The following is a 23,412-nucleotide window of genomic DNA, read 5'->3' on the forward strand; positions in this document are numbered from 1 at the left end:
AGCTTATTCACCAAACAAATATAAGCACACTCCAAAGCATATCAGGGGAAAGTTAAATTTGGGTAACGCAGCCTCCAGATCTCGGGATGAAGTTACCAGAGTGGAGAACAACCCCAGAAAGTGCCAAAATGCTTCTGAGAAAGCAGATTAACATGCAACATCTCTTTTATGAGTGCGTCTCTAGTTCTGTGCTTACTGAGCTCTGATGTTTATACAATGTCTTGGACAGTGGTCAGGAAGTCCTCTCTCTGCAGGGTGGACAATTCCAACTGCCCAGAGAGACAGGACAAGGGAAAAAAAGCAATAATCACTCCCTGTTCTGAGAGGGAGAGCTCCAGCCTCATGTGCAATGTCATTCAGGAAGCCTGGAGCAAAACTGGGACTGGGCTTTAAATTTTACATTTACAGTGCAAGTGTTAATTGCAAAACTCTATTTTAGGGTCATGCACAGATTGAATTTGATGAGCCAAATTCTGACAGTTTGCTCTGTGTGACTTCCACTCCTGCTCTGAATTTCTGGGTGCTATGACACTCAAGGTAAAACAGTACAGTGTAGTAAGGTCCCACCACACAAAAAGAAAATTTAACCCCCTTCTTCTAAGACTAGGGAAAAAATTGCATTTTAGGGCTCATTTTGAGCTGACACGCTGCACTGAGGTGGCTTTTTCCCTCTGCAGCTTGTGTGCAGCAGTTCAGCTCTCTGTTTTCCCTACCAGCTGCTCTACACACACCACCCCTGTCAGCAGGAAGGTGCAGAGGAATGAATGAAGACTGATGATTAACGAAGAAAGAGGGTGAATATTAATCATGGAGTCAACATTTGATGGGAACACTGATGGAATAGTGGTCCCACTGGAAGTTGTTAGGAGTTGATTTTTATGCCCCAGGGCGGTAGTTTTAAACCAGGACTCATGATGGAAGAGAGGTTGCTTGTAATGTATTAAACAGGCCATTGTGGAAAACGTGCCTTCAGCCTCCTCTGCCCTGACTCCTGCTCTGTTGAAGTCTGTTGTGCACCTCCATTCCCCCAAACACCCAAACTGTAAAGATCCAACCTTCAAACAGCAGCAAAGCAGAAACAAGACTTCTCCCTTTTCTCTTGATGGGCTGCAGTTATGTTAAATCAAGAAATGCTGATACTGCTGGTGCTGATCAACTTTTCTGTTGTTCATCACCCTTACAATGAGACCAGGAGAAAGAGGAGGACCTGGAACAACTTCCCTGGCTGGGAAATTCAGGTTTGAACTATGGTTATTTGCAACCTGCTCCAAACCTCTTTGAGACAAAAGGAGTCACAGCTACATCATGAAGAGGGGTAGTCTCCTAACCTAGGCTGGAATTTCCTGTATCTCAGATTAACAACTGCACTTTCAATGAATGCCACAAAATGGACTTCAACATATATCCAAAAAGTTTTGTTGGTGTTGTTCCAAAGGGGTTTTATCTGGGAGAGAAGGGGATATGAAAAAGAAAGGAAGGCTGTACTCAGAGCTGGTAATCAATTGCTATTAACTCTGTTGAGGCCAACAGGATTACCAAGTATCTCAGGGACAGCTCTTTGTGCTTCCTGTGGTGCTCCCTCCTCTAAGCTCTACCAGTACTCCAAAGGATGCAGAATCACATCGCACAACGCCTTTCCTGAACTTTGCTCCACAAATTAATCCGTACCATAGCTCCTGTCAGGAAAATATCACACACCCAGCAGCTTTGTGTATAGACAAGGTTATTTTTTTTCTCTAAATAAAAGTCTAACTTTAAAAGTACAGACAACTTTCATACTTGCAGCAAAAGGTTAGGCAGAGAATGGGTTGGTTATGCATGTTATACATGCATTTTTTAATAGATTTAGGCTGAGGTCTTTAATTTCTCAGCAATAATTACTTTCCCAAAAAGGAAATCTCTCTGCTCATGGGATGCAGCTCGGCTACCCCTCCACTCACCTGTCCCAAAATACAAAGGAATAAACCAGTTACTCCCTTGTTTTCAGCTACAGGTGAAAATGCAGCTGGTCACAGTGCAACGAGTCACAAATCCTGAGGGCACAAAACAGAAATTCTCCCAAGCGCACTGAGGCCAGAAGCAGCTGAACAGCAGAAGGTTTTTAATCCTCAGTGCTGCATTTTATCCGGAACATTGGGCCTTCAACAACCCAGAAACCTTCAGGTGCATTTTCATAGTTAGTTAGCGCTGTTCCAGGGTCCAGGATTTGCAGATGTGCAGATTATTTGCCTGGGAACAAACGCCTGGCCTCTGCTCCTGTTTTTGCCTTGCAGTTCACAAGGTATCCCTGACAGATACCCAGGACTGCTGCTTTCCTTCACAGCAGCTGCTTGTAGCAGCAGCCACGGAGGGGATGGCTCAGGCAGCTCTGTCCTGACATCCTTATAAAAGTAGGTGCTGCGATGCTCTGCAGCTCCCCTGCCCTCTTAATGCATCTGTCATTTCAGGTGTCAGAGCAGAGACAAGGTCAAGCTTGGAGAGAAATCAGCCTGCTCCATCCTTGACCCATCATTCATCACTGCATTTGTCCACAGCCAAACAGCCCAGCTGGTTAACAGGGAAAATACCTTAGCTGAGCTCTAAAAGGGTCCTGTTCCTGCTGCGGAGAAGTTTATTAATAATACTCTCCAGAAAGCAGCAGGAGTTTTGACAGACAGCATTGCAGGGACATTTTCCAATAAAGAAGTTGAATTCCCGCACTGTGCACCCAATCCCCAGGCTGGGGGAGACAAGAGGTTAATTTCTCAGCCAGCAAAGGGTGACTGTAAGTTATTAGAAATTCACAGTGGTGGGAAGGTTCGTATGAGCCTTGCCTTCACCTTTCCCCATGGATAAAGCACAAGGCATCCTGGCTGTGTTAGCACTGCCATGCCATGCAGGTGTCCCTCATATCACCAGGCAGTAATTAGCACTGATTTCACAGCATTAGGCAGGGTTATTAAAATACACATCCAAATTTATGCTCATTCATATAAATTCCAACTGCCTTTACAGGAAAGATTCCTAGTTCCTTAGGGAAAACTTCAAATGTGAAGTTTTGTCCCTAAGGCAAAAAACTATGTGCCTTAACCACTCTTATGAATTGCTGGCATTGTGTGAGGGTTTGGAATTTTGGAAGGGTGACACGGGAAGCAGGAGTATAGGATTTCTTCTCTAAATGCAGGATAGTGAAAAGTTAGGAAAAGTTGACCACCGAGGTTCATTGGTGAGGTGGTTACAGCTACTTTGTGATGGTTTCAGTGTGCTCACAGCCTTAATAGACCTTATCACAGTAATAAATGCAGGATGTGGGACACACACGGATTTGGTACAGACCCAGGCTGACCTCTAAGTTTGACTCCTTTCTGCTGAGACAGCTACACCTCCAACATTTTTAAAAATTCTGATTTTTATACACACAGACGTCAGTTAACAGTTCACGGACTCAGACACACAGACAAGTTCCCACAGTCTAAAAAGTTCCCAGCTCCCACCTAAGCCATGGTAAACGCCCATGTAGGATTAGCATGGCAGTGTAAGAAGTTTCCACTCAGTGCAGCTTTCCATCACTGCAAGCTGGATGAAGCTGTGGAGCTGGCAGAGTTCTGCAGACAAGACCCATGAAGCACTCAGCAGTGGTTGTGTTTGTGCCCTGGGTCAGGAGCAGGCTGTGATCATCAGGAGTGATGGGCCAAGCAGGGGGAAGGCAAACACTGGGACTACACACAGACTGTTCTCTCTGACCCTCTTCCTGGGCACAACAAGGACCTGACAAGATTTAAATGAATTTTTTGGTCCTTCTGCAACTGGTGATCAGCTGCCACCTTTCGTAGGCACTGCACTCTGCTGTGCACCAGTGATGAGAGCTGCCTGCAAAGTTAGTTCCTTACCTCACCATGCTCTTTTCTTAAAGATTTTGCCTTCATTTACATGCATCAGTTGTATCATGCCAGTGTTCCAAGAGCCGTAGCATTTTGGAAGGCAAGGTGGCCATATCTTGTAACTCCTTAAATACTCACAGATATAAGAATTTTATCCAAATTATCAGTAACTGCTCTGCCTACTTAAGAAAAAAAAAAAAAAAAAGCTTAAGGATTGCCAATGTGGTGTAGTTAAGTGGTGATATTTTCAGTGAAATATATTAGATCCCAAAGTCCTGTGGGCAGCGTTGGCTGAGGTGTGTGCCTATCACTTTGATCCACGGCTGCACAAAAAACACCGCCTAAGTTTAAGGAACGAGTCTCTCTTGCCTTCCAGCATTTGTTACCCCAAATCTTACAGCATTCCTCAGCTAAGTTCCCACCATGGCTCTCCCGGTGCCGGCTCAGCAGCTCCATTAGCCCCTCGTTTATTTGCCGGGAAATGTGTTCCTCTGCTTTGTTCCTTTGGACCTTTTTTTTTTTTTTTTTTGCCTCTTTCCTCCCTCCGCGGGGTGACAGCTATTTTATCACCTACAACAAGAAATGCTGAGCCTGTTGTGCAGGCAAAACATTTGCAAAGGGGCAGGGGGTACACAGAAAGCAGTAGGAAATTGATAAGGGCTGTAAAGTAGCTTTATAAAAATGCCGACAAGCCTGTTCAGGGCACGGAGCACCTGCACCTCTGCCCCCGGCGGCGCTTCCTTCAGATGCTCCTATTGTTTTCATTACTATTTGTGACTCGAGCATTAATAAATTACTTTCTTTTATTTTTTTTTTTTTTTTCCTGTTGGCTCCAGCCACCAAGGGAGCCAGCAGGTGCACCACTTTTACAATTAGCCCTTCGTAATGCATGGTTGGCAAGAAAAGTTGTCCAGGAGCTGCAGAGTTTACTGACTGGATTTCTGCTTGATGGCCACAACCCTTGGAGCAATTAGAGAAGAATGTGCAGGAAAGCAACTTAATGCATCTGCTCATCTGGCCAAAAACTTCCACAGAGGGGATAAATCCAAAACTTTGAGCCCTGCTCATGAAGCTGGGACAGAGGAAGAATACAGGGCAATGTGAGCAAGTAATGGTGTTTTAAAAGCATCATTTCTACCATATGTAACACTTTCCCACTTTGATTCCCCTCTACTACACAGCTCAGATCAAATAGAAGAGAGATAGAACTGAAGGCTGATGAAACTGGGCTGAGAAGAGGCAGTAGAGCAGCAAACTCAAAAAGATGCTTATTTCTATCTCTCAGAAATTCAGGTGTCTTCACACCAGGGCTCTGCTCTGCCACAGCAGAATTATCCTCTTCATTCATGCTGGGAAAATGATGGATATACTGAATTCCCTTTCTCATTTGATATGACTTTCTAAACGCCATCATTTCTGCATTTTCCTAAAGGGTGATGCAGTGTTGAAACAGAAGCTAAGGGGAGCAGGCTGTGGTTGACTGGATTAGGTCAGGGACTGTCAGCTTCTGGAGCACAGGTTATTTACTTTCCACTGAGCACTTTTCTCTCCCAAAAAGACAAAAAAATAACAACAACAACAAACCACCAAAAAAAAAAAAAATCCAAAAAACAAAACCAGGAAAAGAAAATACAGAGGAAAGAACATAAATGATTTGGCAATGCCTAAACAAAATTAACAGAAAGTAAGAAATCTAAGGAAAAGTGATATACCACAGATTGCAAAGCCAGCAAAGCCAGAGAAGTTGGGTGTCTGCTCGTGACAGTTTTTTTCAGTCCCTGTGAACTTGGATGTTTCACACAGTTCTGAGGACAAAGCACGTTGGCATCTCTGGCAGAGACAACCAGCTGAAACACATAGGTACTAGGGGCAGAGGAAAGCAGAAAAAAAAAAAATTAAAGATGACATATGTCAAAAACCTCCAAAATCAGAGCTTGCACAGAGCTGGTCCCATGAACTCTGCTGTCCTGCCTTTGAGAGCCACTTCTTCAAAATCTTCCAGAGGAGGAGGAACAAGGCCTGAAGCAGGCACAAGTGGTGTAATCTGCTACAGAGACTGAATCAAGCTTTAATTCACAAGCCCCCTTCAAAATCCCTTTCCATGAAAGGTAAAACTTGATATTATATTAATCACTTCCAAAGAAGCATCCAAGCTCCTTCTTGTGTGTTGTTAATTTGAACTGGGCAGGGTTTTTAAAAATGCAACTCTTTTCCCCTTAACTTTACATGATGGCAAAAGCAGAAACTTTTCAAAAGACTGTCTTGAGAGATCTGGAAATCACCATGAGTTCAGCACAGACAAAAAAAGCCTTCGCTGCAAATGATTTGGTGTAGAGGTCCAAATCTCTGGTGAGAATCTTAATCACTACGTGATCAGGTCATTCTTTGTGACCCAACAAGTGCTCAGTTTTAAAAAGAGTAAAATAATTCTGACAGGAGGGACTGCAGAGTTGAGCCAGTAGCTCTGATATCAAGTTTAATGGATGGAGACACATGGGAGCCCTTTGGGAGAGGAATTCCACCTGTGCCCCATCACCAAACCCACTTCACTCTGTTCATGTTTGGTGCTGGTCTTGTACCTTGCAAAGAAAGAAGTTCATTGTGGCGAAAAAAGGCAAAACCTCTCACGACCCAGGAGCCTCTCAAGAAGGAGAATTTAACGCAGGATCAGTTAGAAAAGATTTTTCTAGGAAATCAAATGAACACTTGACTCAGAACCACAGAATGGGGACTTTCTAAGGTGGGGCCAAACTGATGTTTTCTGTGTACTGAGGTGAATCCTCACTGCAGCACAGCTGCCATGACCACGGCCTGCCTGTGATATCATCACGATTTTCCTGCTCTCTGCAACTCCAGGGCAAATTGCTAATCAAAGACAGATTTCCTTCCACAGGTTTTGTCTGAGGTCCGTGGCACCAAGGTGGCAGCTCCCTCACCTGCACCAAGTCCATCCTGCTCGCTGCCTCCCCCAAAAGGACAACAGCCTGAAATTACTTACGGTATTCTCTGCCTTAACGTGTGATTTATAACAACGTGCAACCTCATTCAAGTGCTCAAAGCAGATTCTCCTGGCCAGATTTTCTAATTCATGTTCTTTAAAAAAAAACCCAAAATAAAGAATAATAACCCAAGAGGGAGAGGAAAATCACAGTGTAGTCGGATACAATGCAGGACACAACTGTAAAAGAGAAAAAAAAAAAAAAAAAAAAAGCCAAACTAAAAACAATAAACATAAAACTGAAAAATTAGAAAATGCAGCATAACGGAATAATAGCATGAAAAAGCCAGAGGAGTTGAAGTTTAATTTCAGCTTCAAAATCAGTTCTTGATATAGACAAAATGAGTCGCCTAGCCCTGATCCCAGGCAATTTGATATCTACACAGCTTCATTAAGGTTTGCAATTCAAAACCTAAATAATTGCACCTCAAAACATCTTTTTTCCCCTATTTAGAGTTCACGGGGATGTTTTCTCTCTTTTTTTTTTTTTTTTTTTTGGTCCTCATTTCCAGCATTAACGAGGCTTCCTTTGTGTGTTTGCTTTGCCTGGCTGCGAGCAGGAGCCCTGCCCAGCCCCAGGGCTGTGTTAGAGGTGATGTTCCAGGGGTGCAGCCCCTCTCTCTCCCCTGCCCCAGCTCAGTCGTGGCACTCACTGCCATACGTCTTGCTGAGGCCACATATTGTTAAGCCATTAGACTTTCTCCTGCAACCAAAACACAGAGCCCCTGAGCTCCTTCCTTTTACTTGACCTGAACTATAGGTTCTGCTCGCAGTAAACTCAATCACTGTCCTTTCTCAAGCTGCTATTAAACCTTGGCTCTAAGCAGCCAAGAAATTAATCTCTGGTGCCCGACCTCTCTCAGCCCCAGCGAGCTCTACAGCAGCTCTTGCACAACCTTTGATCCCCATCTGCATGGCTTCATCCATAAACAAAAGAACCTTGTGGAGTCCAGTGAACCCAGCTGGGCCCTCACTAGCATCATTGGGAAAGGAAAAGGGGAAAAAAGGAAAAAAAAATTTAAAAAAAGAAAAAAGGAAAAAGAGCATGAAGCCTTTCAGCCTGGAAGTTTTATGTTCTGCTGTCAAATCTCATCCTTAGATAGACTTAAAAAAAAAAAAAAAAAAAAAAAAAAAAGAAAAAAAAAAAAAAAAAAAAAAAAACAAAAAAAAAAAAAAAGGCAACAACAACCAGAAATTAAATCAGAACCTCCTATCTCTGATCTGCATTTTCCAGGATTCACAGATATATCCACGCTTTAACGGGTGAAAAACATTGCCTTCTCCACTTGCCAGCTCCTGTGTTATTGAGTGAGGCAATGCCACACATCCCTCTCCTCTGCATATCTGGGATGCATGTCACTCTGGCAGTATTGCTTGTTCCTGGAGAGGGACTAAATCATTACACGTTTGTTAATCCATCATTCATCCTGACAGCCAGTGGTACTTGCTGACAGCTCCGGGCAGAGGACAGCCACCAAACCCTGGTGAGCTTTACATTCAAATTCTAGCTAAAGCATCAGCGTTTCAGGCAGGTTAGGTCTGCCTCTGGTAGTTTTGTTTTAATGATAGTTAGCAGGATTGCTGCTGCATAAACTGCTCTCCAGCCTGCCGAGGACCAAAGAGATGGGAAAAGCATCCATTGTGAAAGAGGTACCCATAAAAATAAGTTGGGCACATAGGAAGTATTCCTATCAATTTAAAGGTGAGGAGTCAAGGCTGAAAGCAATAAATCCATTTTCTTGAGGGAGTGCAGAATATTTACATGAAAGTAAAAACTGAGCCTCAAATCTTAATCTGCTGCCCAAACCCTTTTCTGCTAAAACTTGAAAAAGTCCAAGAGAAATCAACCCCTCATGCTCTGCCACATGGGAGAGCAAAACTGGCTACATCCTTCTGAAAAGCCCCACCTTGAGGTGGGCAGAAATTCATCTCTGATGAGGTCTGAACTCACACACCAATGCAGGCTGGCTTAGCATAGCTGAGAGGCACCTTGGGACTCAAACAAGCTGATATTTTTTCTAAATGCAAAAAATAGACAATCTCCTTCTGTTTCATAACACTCTTTTCTTCTCCATATGAGCCATTCAGCAGTCAGCAATTGACTGCTTTTTCAATTTTAGTAATGATCAGTTTATCTTTTATAATTTTCAGACGTTCTCAAGAGACTCTCCCCTCTCACCGGGCACGATCACACGAACACTAGACTTGGCATTCGCCACAAGTAAGGAGACAAAAGCCCACAGTATGGGGAGGGGAAAGCATTGGAAACCCTGTAAAATATATCCCCTTGGAGAGTCCCACTCCCTTCTGCTTCTCTCCCCCTCCAGTTTTCTTCCTCCTCCGTTGTGGTGCAGGCTGAGTCAATGGCTTATATGGTTGTGCTCTGACCCGGGGAGTGCAGGGGTGTAGCAGCAGAAACAATAACTAAATTATACAGAATTTTCCAAGTTCAGTATCAGTTGTGCATACAAGGCAAAGTTAAAAATCCTCCTCATCCTCCTCTATCTGTTCTGGAGGACCCCAGACAGAGAGCCCTGCCTCCCCTCGCCGCCCCATCCCTGCGCGGCAGCGGGGCTCCAGCAAAAACTCAACTGCAGAAAGGGCTTCTCAACCTCAAGGGCAGCTGTCAAGCCCAGAAGGGAAAACACACATGAGATCACCAGTAAAACTATTTGGGCAGTGCTGCTATCAAGCCTTTTAAAGAGCAGCCCTCAGTTAATTCCTTTTAGAGGTCTTTGTTCCAGTGTCTCCCTTCTCACAGCTCCCAGCCCGGAGCATGAGGAGACATGATCCTTCCCATCAAAGAACTGCTGCCCACAGCTATTCCTGCTCAATAAGCTTTGTCACAGACTTGAGACTATTTTTAGAAGCTTTAAAAATATTCTAAGGGGCACCTTTCATTTTTGCTCAGACACAGCATCTTTTTATGTTTAATAGGGAGATTTAAAAAAAAATAAAAATATTTCTGCTTAGCATCAACACGATTTTCTGTTAAAAATAAAACAGCTGAGCTAGCGAAAATATTTGGGCAGGAGGAACTTCTATTTATAGAAACTTTTACAGCAGTTATCACACGCTGATAAGGATCGCTGTGAACCTCAGACTCCACGGAGGGGTGGTGAGGGGATGAACCCGACACGGGAGGAGCCAAGGCAGCAGCAGAGAGGAGACAAACAGCTCTGGGGTCACACCCTGCTGGGGACAGCAGTGTTCTCTGGACCATGGGACAGCAGCTGCCCTGAAGGGGAACACTCAAGAGAACTGCAAGCTCTTCTCCAAAGACAGCAAGGCTGGGAGCTGCACAGGGCAGTGTAAATCCCTGCTCTTCCTGTATTTTACACACAGCTGGTTGGAAAAGTATCTGCATTGTATTGCTTGGTGGCTGGGCAGTCATGGAAGAGGAGAGGGACCTCTGAATGCTGTGCAAAGAAGAGATTTCCTCCAGCGCATCATCCACTGTTCCTGGCTGTCAGGCTGAGCCTTCCTCAGTCTGCACCCAGAAATAAAGAATCAGCATGTCTGAGTTATCAAGATGAGGAGATAAAAAGGGGGAGAAAATGGTCAAATTTTCCTCTCCATTATAGGGCCATCAAAAATTACAGCCTTCAAACCATGAACAGTGGGAAGGTGGGAGCAGATCTGATTTGAAACTGTAGAGCAGGTACATCAAGATAATAATAGAAGTGAAATAATGGCAGGGTGTCAGAGGAGGAGTGAGTCAGACCAACAGGATTCTCTTCCAAGCCCTGCCACCAGTTTGCCACGTGACCTTGAACAAGTTCCTTTCTCTGTTTGTGCTGCAAATTTCTCATCTGCAAACCTGTACCTACCCAGCTTGGCAAATGCCTGGGTTTATAGGTATAAAACTTGGCATGAACCAAGTCCTGCTGCCACCTTGCTACCCCTGAGTTCAACATTTCTCTAAAAGAGTAATCAAATATCTCTGGTAATCAGTGATCAGAAACTTCTGGAAAAGATTGGGTCAAGTCCTGGTTCCTTAAAAACCCTCCTGAAGCGGGGAAAGCATGATTTTAACTTTCATATCCAAGAAATAAGGCATTTTCATGTCCTTCTGTAGTTAAAATAACCTTGTTTGAGCCTTCAGATGAACACAGAAACTGTGATATCCTAAACAGATAACTTCTGAAATTTCACCTTAACTCTCAACAATCCATGTGTTCCCAGAGGAGCTACCATTGCAAACGGGGATGTTAAAAAAGCAGAGCTTGAGGCATGCCATACTTTGGCAATCAGATAATGTACATGGAAGTTTTTTCTTGTAAAAAATAAATCCCTGCTCATGAGACAACCTTACAGGGCCTTATTTGGAAGTAAAGTTGATTTTAGAGTAAAGCTGAGCTACATTTTTGTTTCAATACCAAGCAGCAGAAAGAGAAGTGAAAAAGAGAAGCAAAGAGGAAGTGACAAGCACCCAAAGAAGATTTTCACAGGAATTACTTTTTCATTTCTGGATTCTTTACAAAGCTGCTCTTCGTTGGGCTCTACCAATTGGAATTCTCCCACAGATGGTGGTCAAGGATGTCTTCTGATGGTCTAAGGGTACTCTCCTCAGGTTTTTCATACACTTGTATAAGAAAGCACAAGGAAACAAGAGAATAATTCCTTCAAATTTGCTCAAATTCTGATCAATATGTTCAAATTAAAACACCCTACCAATAAAAGCAGACAACACTTGCAGGCAATGTTGGACTCTCCTTGGTGGGGAAGACAACATTTCTGCAGTGAGTACTTCACTCTACTTAGAGGGCTCCAGCAATTTTCAGTGACCAAAAGAAAATCACCTTTCCTCACATTTTCCAAAATGCTGAGCCACCCTAACAGCTCCCAGCTTCCAGACAGGAGCAGTGGCACCACTGCCCACTCAGGAGCTTCCTGCACACTGCATAACGTGTTCTACAGGGTTCTTAAAACAATCCTTCGAAATTACCATTCCTTTAAACTATGGCCCCTCTTCTCCCGGTACTCTGCAATGGGACTCGTTTTTCCACAGGCAGCACCAAAGTGCTCCTGGCACCGGGCTACCACTTGTGCTGTAATTAAATTGAATCCACTCCTTGGCTTGGCTTTATCCCTGAACAATACCAGCATCTGAGTAATACATTCTCAGGGCACTAATACATCACGGGGGTGAGCTCTGGCCGTGATGTATGGGCGCAATACATCAGAGTGCACTCCCGCTGTAAGGATCTATGGGCACCATACATCATCAGGGCGAGGCTGAGTGCTGATGGATGGCTCCAAAGATGGCACCGTGCAGCACTGGGCTAGGCCAGCACAGGGGGATAAAGGCTGGCATCGCTGTTACCCCATTTCCCAGCGTGATAACGCTGGCACCGAACCAGACTTCCTGAACCCGAGTCTAACTTTAGCTCCTTATTTATTTATCCTGAGGTGTTGTATCGCTGGAAGCGCCTCTCCTGGGATGCATCATCCTCCCAGGGGTGGCTGGAGCACAATTAGCAGCGTACATTCTCAGCTGGATGTGAGGGGTTTAGCCCATCAACGCTAACGGCAGCTGCAGAGCTGACGCTCTGTGTATCACCAGAGACAGGCACCAGCTCAGCCTCACACCCACCCACAGCACCTGCAGATTAGTGAGAATAAAACTGTCACAATGCTCAAAGAACCCCACAAAACCTACAGAAACGTCACTGTTTTCAAACATTCACCCTCTTGAGAAAACTTGCCCAAATTTGAAACGTAAACCTGTCCAGCCTGTGGAAGCAGAGCATCCCATGTTCATCCTAGACTGAGGAAAGCAGCAGTGTGGATTGTGTGGACTGTGACCCCACCGTGACCAAAATCCACCATTCCCTTGATGAACCCATAAAAGCTCTGTAGGGAGCATTTCTGCCAAGCAGTGCTGCTGTAGGGTTGGGGGGATTATCAGGGCAGAGAAATGCTACAGAGGCCAAAAGGAGGAAAAGGGAAAAATTTGCTGCTTAAGAGTCCTTCAGACCTCCCTTTTGCAAATAGAAAAGTTAAAATATAAGGTAATATGAGGCCCAGCAGAGAGTTTTAGGGATATTTGCTCCGGAGGAAGGTGACCAAGGAGATCCCCTAATGAGCACAATCGTGCATCATCAGAGTCTGTGCCTGGGCACCCTGAGCCGGTGCTGGGGACAGCAATGTCCTGGGGAGCAAAGGTGCTAAAACCAATCTCTGTGCTCCTTATGGAGTCACTCAGGGTCTCCCATAAAGCAGACTTACTACTCTTGTGAAAGAAGTAACAGGTATAATAAAGTACAGACATCCCAGCCAGCACCTCTGCCAGCCCAGCCCAGCCAGCCCCGAGGGGCAGCGAGAGGACTCTGGGCCGAGTCACAGCACATCCTTCCATCCCTTCAGCTCCTCAGGGCAGCATCTGACCCTCAGCACAACCAGCCACCCCTCCTGAGACCACCACAAGGACACAATTTTCCTTACACCACTCAGGGAAGCACTGCCACAATCTGGGGGAGAGCCAGCCAGCCCTGCCTGGTGCAAGTCCAGCATCTTTACTGAGAGGTCAAGTCTCGCTGTCCTTAAAAAAATTAGCACAGTCATTCCCCTCCAGATGTATCCCCATAGTTTTCCTAACTTAATAATCCTAAGGCATTGACTAAAATAATTTCTCAGACACTCAATCTAGTCTTTGAAAACAAGCTGGAAATTATATTCTCATTAATTACACCCCATGTACCTGGAAAATGACAACATTGCCAAGCTGAGTGCAACGAGAAAACAGAAAACAGCTTGGGCAGGTGGATATCAAACATGCTGTCATGAAAAAATCCTTGTCTTCACACAGGGAAGGGTGTCCAGAGCCCAGTGAGGAGCAGCAGCAGCAGCACTGATGGCAACAGACCATTTCTGCCCTGGAGCCACAGCAGGCAGTGGCAGCAGCACCTTCCATCACACCCAGCCACCACACAGAGGGAATTTCTGACAATATTTTCCCTTGTGAAGGCAAGACAAGCTCAACACAGTCATTTGCCTTTGCTTACCCTTTGAGCTGCTATCAGAGCAGTGGGAGTGGTTACTGGATTTGGGGGGGTTCCCCACCACAGCACAGGGCAAAGTCAGGGGTCTGCCCCTTGTGCCTCCAGTGCAAGACAGTAGGAAGTAGGTGTAAACTATAAACACCAAAAAGTGGGAAAAATGTTTGGTGTCTGCTTAGACTTTGACTGAACACTCTGAAAATTCATATATGAAGACCATGAAGAGAAGCAGGTCCTCCCTAAACTGGGAAAATTCTGGCTGGTGTGAGTGATGGAGAGGGTAAAACAGCCTAACGAGGGACTGTAACACACCAATGAAGGACTTGGAAAACCTGGATTTACTGGTCTGCAATGGACTCATAACCCTCCACAGACCCCCAGTGAAACTGGAGAACGGCACTCACCCAAAACTCAGGAGCACTCACAAAAACTTGAGCAGTCGGCTTAAATCTCATTGAGGCTGGAAAACGTGCTGCCTTCCCTGGAACTGTCACCTGAAACAACAGCCTTTGTGCCCCAGCTGGAGCCCGAGATCCCCAGCGGCTGGGGCTGCTCCAGCCCAGCTCCATCCCACACCTGCATCCCAGGAGGGATGGGAGCTCTGGGGAGCACAGCCAGGGCTGGATAACGCTGCCCAGCCCACACCAGAGCTGTGCACGCTGCTGCTGCTGGGAGAGGCCGGAAAAACCAACCACGACTCTGCTCCTGGCTGTCCAGTTCTCCCGCTACAACCAAACAAGAGCCTCGTGCGTCCTTTAGTAACAGCAATAAAAGCTGCAGTAAGAGAAAAAAGCTACTTGAGAGCAGTTTCTCCTATCCCCGGAACAATTTATAAGCTATTCCTTTTTTCCCTTTCTCTCTCTTTTGTTGTTGTTGTTGTTGTTGTTTGGTGTTTGTTTGTTTTCTTTTCTTGTTTCTTTAAGAATGACTCAGGGCAAAACCTTATTTCCACACCTGAAAGGACAACCCACCCTTGCTCGCTGAGAGCCCTGGAAGCGTCACCCTGGCAGGGAGGGAAGAGGCAGATTCCTGCTGCCAGAGCCACTGCTGGGATTCAGAGAGGTCACGAGCAGCAACAGCAGCGCTGGCAGAGCTGGGCACCCATCACGACACCCAAACCCAGCACCCACACCAGCTGGGACATCGCATGGAGGCTGCTGCAGAAGCTGGCACAAGCAACCAGCAGCATTGGTGGCTCCACTGGTTTTTCTTGGCATGGTTCTGCTGCCTCCTGCCCTGTAGAGGGAATAACCTGGCTTCATTCAGGAGCTGTTTGATTTAAGAACGTGCACCTCTGCAGGTTGGAGCTGTGCAGACAGGCTGTTTTCGTGAGAGAGGGAGTGAAAACAGAGCAAAGTTTCAGAAAAAATGTTAATTTTGAAGTATTTCCTACCATCTGGTCAGCTCATACTTTTAAAAGTTCAATTATCTTCTGAGATAAACTTACTAGCCAAATTAGGAAACTAAATACAATTATTAAAGCATAAGAGAACAATTTCAGATTTGCTTTGAGTGCCAATCCAAATTTAACAAGGCCACGGATCCCCATGGATAATTCCAGAAAGATCCTTCAGCTTCATTTCAAACTAGAAGAACAGATGAATGACTGGGATATGATTTACATTTATTCTCATGTTTTTAATCAAAACTTACCCAGTTGTTTTAGCTGGCCAAAACCAGAACCAGGATTTTATAAAAACGCGTTCAATTTCTCCATGGAATTGAGGGATTGGAGCAGCTCTGCTATTGAAGTGCTGCACAGTGTGCAACCCAGAGTCTGCAAACCTGGAAAAAAAAATTCCATGTACCCCAGCATTTTGCAGAGTGATCTTTTATCCAGATGCTCTCCCAACAGTTAAATTATTCTTCTCAAGAAATTCTTTATGGAAAATCCCCCCCCAAACTTAAAAGAAAACTTCCTCTAAACTCTTGCCAAGGGTTTGGTGTCCTCTGACTTTACACAACAACCGGCAGCATTAACGCTTCCGCTGTGCTTCCTCACCCTGGCACACCGGGTCATGGATGATGCAGTGATGCCCCTAAAGGATCACTTACCCAACTGGCTTCCAACAGGAGCAGCATCCTCATCAGAAGGGCCTCAAAGCAAAAATTACCGAGAGAGAAAACATCAGGATGCCACACAACATCGCTGGTGGAACCTGATGTCAGGAATGTTTCACCTGTAGGTGGAACAGATTTTACCTTTTCCTATGCACAGCGTGGGTTCCTGGACAGCACAGGTCAGTGGTGTTATTCAGGAGCAGAGCAATTGCTGACCACCAGGCAAGAGACACTGATATCTTGGGCAGAGAGGTGGTTCCCAAGCTTAGTTTATAGATTATTGATGCTGCTGTGTCCAAAGGGCAAAGCCCAGGTGCGAGAGAAGTGCTGCTGGGACAGAGCCACAACACAGAGCAGGACCTACAGCTCCGAGTTGCCTGCACTTGGAAATTCTCAAGTCCCATATTGAAAGGAAAATCTTCAAAAGCCTTGAAAAACCTTCGACCTGACAACTTTTCCCCAGCAGAGTTGTTACAGGCACAAAAAGATAGCATTTAGAGGAGAACGTGCACTCGAATCCCTGACGGAAAAACGGGCTCCCTTTGCAGCAGCTTTTGTTGCTGTATTTTTGTACCGGGGTTCAGAAAGGTTTGATTTTGCAGTTTAGCATGTTGAGGCCTCTCAGTGCTCACTGTCGGAGGGTGCCGATTACCCAGCTTCATTCATCAAAATGTCACTTTTCTGACAGCCATTAATAAATATACTGCCAGAGCCCCTCACACCTGGCAGCCATGGCACACTGCAACACGCCGCTAACCTAATTTGCTAATTGCTGCTTTCCCCATTAATTTTAGTCTGTCTTGTTTGGTGTTGACACGGAGGGAAAAAGAAAGAAGTGTGTGAGAAAAGCAGGCAAGAAAGAAAGCATTTGGTGATTTCTGTTTATTTGCTCGTTTTTTCCTCACCCTCCATCAACTTTTACTCCGGAACAGCAACTTCTGTGAGCCTCATCTTGCAATTTTGGTGCTGCTGGGTGAGGGGCTAATAATCCCCACCCCCTTCTTTTTATACAAATCCAATCCCAGACTTTAGTGCCTCCAGTTCTGCCAGACCTCCTCCCTGAGCCCCAAAGCTGCCCACACCCAGCCAGCGGCCGCACCCCACCGAGCCCACGGGTGCTCAGGTCTGGCTCTGCCAGCCCTTCACACCTGCCAAAATCTCCGCTCTGTTAATTCAATTCCTGCCCACTCTTGGACAGAGACCACTCAGTTCCATTAATCATGTGATTCTCTGATAAATCTGCTCTTTAAGGCTCGAGCACAGACCAAGCCCTCCGTGGCTGAGCTGGACTGAAACTCAGGTCTCCAGCCGAGGTCAATTAAGACGAGGAGTACCAGACCCATCAACCCTTCAGGCAGTGATGAATTGTTGCTGCAGTGCTGGTAAAAGTCTCCCTGCAGGACACTCACCAAGCTGTTGTACCTGGACCACACAGTGGGCTCCATATGCTCCAAAGCTTTCCTTCGCCTGATTGCATCCAACGGTGACGTTCTTCACCCACCCTCCAGCTGCGGGGCTCTGCTCTGCTTTCCAGGAGCAGGGCACCAGCACACAGGGGAACAGAGGCTCCTCAGGCTCCAGGCACGTGCTTGGCCACAAATGCCCATCTAAAGGTTTCTGCAAAGGTTTCCAGATCAATCCTCCTTTTCTTTAATCAGTGTAAGAAGTGGGCACATCTATCACAAGAGTAAAAGCTGTGTGCATTCTCTGGTCCCCTCCTCTGCCAGCCTGGCTTCTCGTTTCAAAGGGGTTTTTTAATTCCAGCTGAAATGTAAGATCCCCAGTCCCTTTGGGTAACCAGAACCTCCCCCTGCCGAGGCACTCAGACCCCAACCACACAACACCTGCAGTGAGACCAGTGATCCTCTCTCAGCCCAGGAGCCTTGTCTGGGAGCGGCCAGCTTCCTCTGTCAGCCTGTGCTGGATCCAAACATTTCTGATGTTTTATAAAGACCTGGGAGAGAAGAACATGAATGCCAAATGCAGGCAGATTCCACCTTTGGCAAGGACTTGCAGCCTGTCTTCCAAGCACTGAATATCCCAGTCTCAGGGGTAATTCAAACACTGGGGACACAAACCAGGAGCAGTTGCAGCAAGATGTTAGCAAGAAAAGTTTTGCTGCCTCTGAAAAGAGTTTAGTATAAAGCCAGTGTTTTTCCTTTAAACTAGGGTAGAGCAGAGGGTATAAATAGATTAAAATTAAATTAAAATCGTGTCACCAGAAGGGTCAAAACCAGGAATAGTCAGTGTTGTTTCGAAGTGTTGAATGTGTAGGAAAGCTACTGCTTCAAATCAGCATTTGTATGACTGCTGCCTGGGGACCAGCTCAGGTCTGGAAGCAAGAGGCAGCTCAATATGCTAATTCAGGACATTGGACAATATTTTTTCTACCCCTGAAACACATGTGTGCGTCCTTTTAGCTCTTCTGGCACGTAAAAGCGTACTGATATTTAATTTCACAGTGGCACAGCATTCCTCACAGCTGGCAGAAGTGTAACCCACAGCTTTCCTTAACCCACTGGTGGGATCTTCCTGTGCTTCACCTTTACCCAGAACACCTGGGCTGGTTCAGATTCACCTTGAAAGGTTCACCACAGTGTTGGACTGCTGCTCCACAAGGTCCAAGCTCCCAAGGAGCTGAAGGAGACCTGCCACAGGCAGAGCCTTCAACTTCCAAGGGCCTTAGAAGTAAAATATACTATCCTGTTCCAAGTGAAGTTAAAAGGGCCCAGTAAAGAGTAACAGCATTTCAGCTTTTAGCCAAAAGCTTCAATTCATGGTCCTTTAAAGTTAAATTTATTGCCTCCATTTAGCAATGTCCCTGTAAAAATCCCGTCTGGCACAGAAAAACCCGTGTGCAGCTCAGCAGCGCTGTGGCAAACAAAATATTTCATCCCAGGGACCGAGCTATGCATCCATCTGCCTTTGTTTAGGTCCTTGTGTCTGTTCATCCCCTGCGGTGCTCAACGGCTCCAGGCAAGAAGGCAGCACAGGTTATCACACCCCTCCAGCCCGGCACTCCTGCTGCCTGCTGAAGGGCTGACCCCCAGGAGGAAAACCACCAGCACATCATTTCCCCCTGTCCCTGTGACCCCAGGGAAGATCACAGCTCTGTACAACTCCTCTGGCTCTTTCTCCCAGTGCAGACAGAACAAGAAAAACCAGATGGGACAGAGCATGAGCAAAATTATCAATGTTCTACCCACCAGTGTCAGAACTCCTATTTTTCAGAAGTCAGGGTTACCTCAGGGCTTTGACTGCTCTGAAGTATCACCCCTGTCCTTTAAAGATCCAATTCATGCTCTTGCTCAAGCCTCAACATGCCCTGACCGTGTTTGCCCTAGTTGTTGTCTTGGACACTGGCACCAAGAGGAGCCTTTCCCAGGGAGAGTTTTGTCAGAGCGGGCGTATTTGGTGTAAAAAATTCTGTTCAAGAGCACTTTCTGACAAAAGAGAACATAAAGAAAAACATTTTGCTGAAAAATACCAGGTCTGTTGAGGAGGAAGTCCTTTCATCTTCCATCCTCTGAGTTGGTTTTATTACTGTGAGAAGCCATTTTACTGAATTAGTATCGTAATCATGGCAATGTAATGGGGGTATTGAACACGGCAGCAGGAGCCAGATCCCTCAGCTGGTACTCACCAGCATGGCTCCATTAACTTCTCTGGAGCCAATTTATATCAGCTGAGGATCTGCCCTTTAGTTTTTACTACGGGAAAGCCAGACTACAAATGGGAGAAACCTATATTAAAAACAAATATCTTCAATCACAACAGCAGGAATGCAGAAAAGTATTGGCTGAGTCAACTTTTATAGCAATGTTTTCTTTCTCTCCTGAGTGCTCAGTTCTGAACACTCCCCTATAAAATTTTCCGAGCCTGGAGCAACTTTCTTCCTTCCTTCCTCTGATTAAAACCCACCTCACCTGATGGAGAAAAGGGGGCTCTGGAGATTCTCTGTTGCTTTGCCCACCTTGAGGAGCTGGCAGCATCCCCACCTTGAGGCAGCTCCATCCTGCAGCCATGCAGAGGGACAATTGTGCAAATGGAGATGAAGCCACAAACATCTGCTGTTCCCAGGCTGTGTGACCCTTCCCACAAGGAGGAGGTTTCTCCACCAGCCCCCTTTGGAAGGCCACCAGGTCCCCCAAATGAAAGCACGCTGAAGAGTTCAGGGCCCCTCAGCAGCCTTGCAGTAAGTGCCTTTTGTTCAAAGCCCAGAGCTGTTAATTAAAGACTGGTGATTAATGATTAAACTCCACGTGGTTCCCATCTCGGGCTTAAAAAGTCCTAGGGATGCTGACTTTGCTGAAGGCTCCAGTGCGAGGTTCTGGGACATGAGGAGTTATTTATAGAGAAGTCCATCAGAGCTCTGGAAGGAAGTGCTCCTTCCACATAATTAAGAGGGAAAGAAAGAAAAAAAAAAAAAATCCAGAAAGTAGAAAGGTCAAATATTCAGAACAGGTAAACAAGCTCTCTGCCTGAGTAAACCACAGCCAGAAATGAGAGAATCTTTCTGTGTGCACTCTCCCCAAAGGGCTGTTTTTAGCTCTTGGACTCTGGTTTCTACAGCAAATGTTCTCTCTTTGTGAGTTCAGAATTGATTGTCCATAGAGCTCCTGGATCCTTACCTGTGCTCATGAGCAGTGGGCACAAAGGGCTCCCCCAGGCAGGATCTGACCCTGTTCAGGGCAGGGTGTGCTCAGTTGCCCTTAAAGGGCTTTCCAGTTGCATCTGCTGTGCAGAGCACACTTAAGTAAGCACCTTACAGGTCACAGAAGCTGTCCCACCTGGACAAGCATTGTAAGAATGACACAGAAGGGCTCTTTGCAGTCCTGCTCCTCAGTCCCTGAAGCTGGTGCAAGGTGCTTGGCTTTCCTGAATGCTGCTAAATTCATACTACTCTACCACTTTCTTAAATACCCTGAAAATGTTTAAAACCAAGCAGGGGCTGTCCAGGGCTATTACCAGATTGGTCTGCTCTGTGGCCAGCTGGATGCACCAACCCTTCCTGAATTGCAGTCTGAACACTTCAGGGTAAGATCTGGACCTCCCAGCTTCAAACTCTCACGTTAGACAATGCCAGAAAAGCAACATTTGGCTTCTGCTGCCCTCCACCGTGAGAGAAGCGTGTCAGGGCAGCGCAGAGCCACGCTCTGACCTGGCCCAGCAGGAGGGAAGGAGGCTCCAAACAGAGCCTGCCTAGGCTCAGGGTAGGAGAATTCAAATCAGGGGCATCTTCTTTTGACATCTGCACTACCACAGCTGAATTCTGTTTGAAGTTTTGAAAACTGTTTGAAGTTTTACTGTTATAAGACATCAGAAATTTAAATACTTTTCTCAGGTCCCTAGGCTGGGGCATTGCTGACCAGCCACAGACCAGGTGCTTTTTTTGATTGTGAGATCTCTCTCTGACCACATTCAATTAGAGAAGGCTTGATTTATGCCCTCTGTGTTAGGGAGCAGCCTCTCTCCTTACAAAAAGGTGTATAAACATGTTTTGACAGCTCCTCATTTGCTTCAGTCCGGCATCTGATTTACTGCAGCCCACAAATCACAGCAACAAAGGGCCTCTGGGAGTCCTGAGATCCTACCTCCTGCTCAGGGAGGGACTATTGGCTGTGCTGGCCCAGCTCAGCTGTGGCTGTGGTCCCACAGAGCCCCTCTCCTGTGCTGTACCCACACTGGCAGTCATTTCTTAGTCAAAGGCAGTTGTGTTGCTCAAATGCGATTTGCCCCGCACGAGCCCATGCTGATTTCTGACCTGCATCTCATCGGTTTGAGTCCCTCTCTCAGGATGGGTTGCAGGAAGAGAAGCTCCATGAGCTGGAGATGCACTGCCTGAGCTGGCTGCTCCTGCCTTTCCAGAGACTGGAGCAGCATCAGCCTTTTCAGAGCCAGCAGGGACCTGCCCCAGCTCACCACGATGGCTCACACACACCAAACAGCCCCACAATCTCATCTGCTGACTTTGTCATCACCTTTGAGCGAATTCCACCTGACCCCATAGACACAAATACACCCAGCTTCTCTCTGAAGTCCATAAATTGTTGGTTTTCCACCACTTTCTGCCCCTTTCCTTCCGCAGGTTATCCTGACAAGAACACCCTGTACCTTTTCTTTGGTTTTCACACCACTACTGTAATCCACCCTTCTGCTGAAACATTGCATTTTTAAAACCTGAGTTAAAACAAATGAACATCCTCTTAGATAAACATTGCCAAGTCTGAGTCCCATTGCCACTGTTTTACATTTTCAGGTCCCCCTGAGGCATGAAAATTTTAAATTGTGGTTTTTGGGGGTGTTCCCGCTCCCTGTCCTTCAATCATACTTGTGGGTAGCAAGTTAGACATGTTTATGTTGAAAATCTTGGTAGGAGTTCTCAGAGCCTAATCATTCCCTACCAAAGTATAATAAATCCTATATAACTTGCACAGGCTTCAGGAAAATGTAGATTATCCCTTTTTGACCTCAACAGCCAAAAAATAAAGATACATATATGAGGGGTTTTTTTCAATGTAAATGAAAAATAATCGAAGGTAGAGCCAATGAGCAGATCCTGTTTACAAAAGGCCATAAAACACCCCATTTTTCCTCCGTGGCATAAATTGTGAGAAAGGATAGTTCTCCAGAAGTGCTCACACAAAAATCCCACTCTGTGTTTGCCCGAAATTCTCCTCACGGCGTGTTCTGTACTGCTGTCTCTCAGGTTTCACGGCCTTTCCACAAACACGTCCTACAAGACACTCCAGAGCCTCAGCACATTCTCCACGTGCGCCTGCTCCACCAGCAGACACATTTGGCTTCTGCCCGGTGGCTGCTCTCGCTTAAGCTGTGTGGTTTCAGAAAAGTCTTCTTAAACCCTCCTAGTAAAGGAGTGGCACTCCTCCTTCCCCGGACTCTTCCAGGGCTGGAACTCATTAGATGGTTTTTCTCTGCTTTGTTTTAGCCCGTGCAAGAACGTGTTTGCTGCACAGCGCCCCGGGCAGCTCAGCAGCAGCAGGGCTGGAGCCCAGCGTGACAGAATTACAGACTCATGGAAAGCCCAGAGATTGTATTAAAGTCGCAAACGCTGTGTGCACATCCTCGTCCACCCATAGTGACAGTTCTCCTGGCTCCAGGAGTAAAATATAAAGTGCTTTTTGCAAAGAAATGGAGCTGTTAGTGGGTAATTAATGCAAGCCTGGAATGCTAAAGCAGTATGAGTAATAGATCTTTTGAAGTTTGGCCACAAGAGGAGGGGGAGAAAACCTCACGTATCAATTTGACCTGGCCCAAAGCTTCAAAAAGTTCAAAATGACATAAAATAAAAGTTCTAGCCTGGAGGATATGGTCGTTTGTGTTTAAGACCTCATAGCCACAAAACCAGGCAGAAGAGCATTCCCTCTCCCATTCCCAGGCAATCAGGGCTTAGGAAGACCCCGAGGTCCTCACTGCATTATGGAAAACAGCCAAATGGAAATACAAATTATCTGCTTGTTTTTAAAGATGT

At 46.0% G+C, this 23,412-nt stretch overlaps 1 long non-coding RNA gene across 1 annotated transcript; it reads right to left on the bottom strand.

The window, feature by feature from the left end:
• Positions 1-15,087: 15,087 nt before the first annotated feature.
• On the bottom strand, positions 15,088-15,971 carry LOC120759934 (uncharacterized). The gene is made up of 3 exons (XR_005703263.2): positions 15,915-15,971; positions 15,513-15,644; positions 15,088-15,179 (listed from the first exon to the last, which is right to left on the bottom strand). It is a non-coding gene; the product is annotated as an uncharacterized LOC120759934 (long non-coding RNA).
• Between the last annotated feature and the right edge of the window lie 7,441 nt (positions 15,972-23,412).

This window comes from Hirundo rustica, chromosome 16 (assembly GCF_015227805.2).
Source record: "Hirundo rustica isolate bHirRus1 chromosome 16, bHirRus1.pri.v3, whole genome shotgun sequence".
NCBI lineage: Eukaryota > Metazoa > Chordata > Aves > Passeriformes > Hirundinidae > Hirundo > Hirundo rustica.